Raw genomic sequence first — 2,752 nt, forward strand, 5'->3', positions numbered from 1 at the left:
CCCTGTCCCATGTGCAGAAAAACACCCCTAAAGCATGATGCTACCACCCCCATGCTTCACAGTAGGGATGGTGTTCTTGGGATGGTACTCATCATTCTTCTTCCTCCAAACACGTTTCGTGGAATTATGACCACATGACTTTCTCCCATGACTCCTCTGGATCATCGTCATGTGGAATTATGACCACATGACTTTCTCCCATGACTCCTCTGGATCATCCAAATGGTCATTGGCAAACTTAAGACGTGCCTGGACATGTGCTGGTTTAAGCAGGGGAACCTTCCGTGCCATGCATGATTTCAAACCATGACGTCTTAGTGTATTACCAACAGTAACCTTGGAAACGGTGGTCCCAGCTCTTTTCAGGTCATTGACCAGCTCCTCCCGTGTAGTTCTGGGCTGATTTCTTACCTTCCTTAGGATCATTAAGACCCCACGAGGTGAGATCTTGCATGGAGCCCCAGTCCGAGGGAGATTGACAGTCATGTTTACCTTCTTCCATTTACTAATGATTGCTCCAACAGTGGACCTTTTTTCACCAAGCTGCTTGGCAATTTCCCCGTAGCCCTTTCCAGCCTTGTGGAGGTGTACAATTTTGTCTCTAGTGTCTTTGGACAGCTCTTTGGTCTTGGCCATGTTAGTAGTTGGATTCTTACTGATTGTATGGGGTGGACAGGTGTCTTTATGCAGCTAACGACCTCAAACAGGTGCATCTAATTTAGGATAATAAATGTAGTGGAGGTGGACATTTTAAAGGCAGACTAACAGGTCTTTGAGGTTCAAAATTCTAGCTGATAGACAGGTGTTCAAATACTTATTTGCAGCTGTATCATACAAATTAATAGTTTAAAAATCATATATTGTAATTTCTGGATTTTTTTTTTTAGATTATGTCTCTCACAGTGGACATGCACCTACGATGACAATTTCAGACCCCTCCATGATTTCTAAGTGGGAGAACTTGAAAACTAGCAGGGTGTTCAAATACTTATTTTCTTCACTGTAGATGATCTGCTGTGGCGCCCCCTAATGGTAGAAGCCGAAAGAAGAAGAATTGCTTAGGAATTTAGTGAATATTTTGGTCTTTGATGTATTTAATAGAGTTGGTTTAGGCATACAATCCAATAAAAAACAATGGGTGATCCATCTTAGGTTTCAGTAAGGCAGCACAAGAACTTTACACTGATCATTACACGCACTGGTGGCAAGCTATCAGCAATTGTCAAGATTTGAGATACATCAGCAAAAAGAAAGAAATGAATAACCAGCAGTATTTTTTTCCAGATAAAAGACTCACTGCACATGACAGAAACAGGGTTATGTTGCAACACCTTTTTCTTTTTCCAAGGCTCTCTAAGTGCCTGTCGTAAATGTTTACGTCTCGTCTTCAATACGCATTTCTGCTTCTGGGCTTCGCAAAAAAACAAACACTGCACCATTCCACCATAAAAACAGCAGGATTTGACCTTGAAGTCTTAACCATGCATACAAGTTTTGAATTGTTAGCTTGTTAAAATGTATAAGATTTACTTGCCCACACTTCAGCACACAAACAAAAAGAACATGAACATCTAGTGCTTGAAATATCACCACCAACGTTTGCACATCAGTACACCATTTCTGACAAAGAGAGAGAGAGAGAGAAGATCTATGCTGGAATGCCCTCAGCAAAAATAGTATGAAGAAATAATTATTATTTTTCTTTTTTCGTGATGTTTGTGAAAACATTCAGAACTTCAGAACATTCAGTTTTTATTTAAAGAACTATAATTTTAAATGCCAGAATGAGGATGGTTTCTGGATGTCCAAAGTCCATAAGATTTGCTTTAAGATTTATATACAAATCGTATTCCATCTTCTCCCACTGCATCACCGCTCCTTCTATTTTCTCCCACTGCATCACCAATCCTTCCATTATCTACCACTGCTAAACTGCTCTCTCTATCACTCACCACTGCTTTACTGGCCCCTCCATCATCTACCACTGCACCATTGCTTCTTCCATCTTCTACCTCTGTTCCACTGATCCCTCCATCTCCCTTCATACAAGGAAGGCATTCTTCTAGACTCTTCTCTGTTCTGGTGCCTTGGTTCAGAAATGAGATTCCACTTGATGTCTGAACAACTGAGTCACTAGCAGTCTTCAAACAATATCTAAAGACTTTCATCTTCCAGAAATAAGCACTTCTCCTATTTGAAGAACACGCCTCTCTAACCAGAATCATTATATTGTGATTAATAATAAACATCACTTCACTTTAGCTTTAAAATGAATGTATCTCAGACACTCTGTGATTCCCAACCTGACCTGTATCTGCAGTTCTGACCATAATTTGTTCACACTTCCTATATAACTGAAACTATAAGCACAAAAACAAACAACAAACACAGGGATTTCTGACGTTCTGCTTGTTAAGTTGTTGACTTGTTCTGTATCAACCCAAGAGGCCATAAAACGAGTTTATCTGCAGTGTACAGAGTGATGGAATGGGTTTAGGGTGGCACTTGGGATTCCCCTAAGGTGAAATAGGGCATGTTGAAGAGATTACTGAAACAGAGTCTATGTTTCGCTCTACTGTGTGTGTGTGTGTGTGTGTGTGTGTGTGTGTGTGTGTGTGTGTGTGTACTGGCACTTCCCAGCCTCTTTTTTCCTATTCTCAAGCACAAATCAAAAGGAATATCCAGCTCGTAAGAAGTGTATTCGGTTGTTTACCCAAGCAAAGTGAAAAATCGATCATTCAGAGTAGATTAT

This window comes from Silurus aristotelis, assembly GCF_946808225.1.
Source record: "Silurus aristotelis genome assembly, chromosome: 4".
Taxonomy (NCBI): Eukaryota; Metazoa; Chordata; class Actinopteri; order Siluriformes; family Siluridae; genus Silurus; species Silurus aristotelis.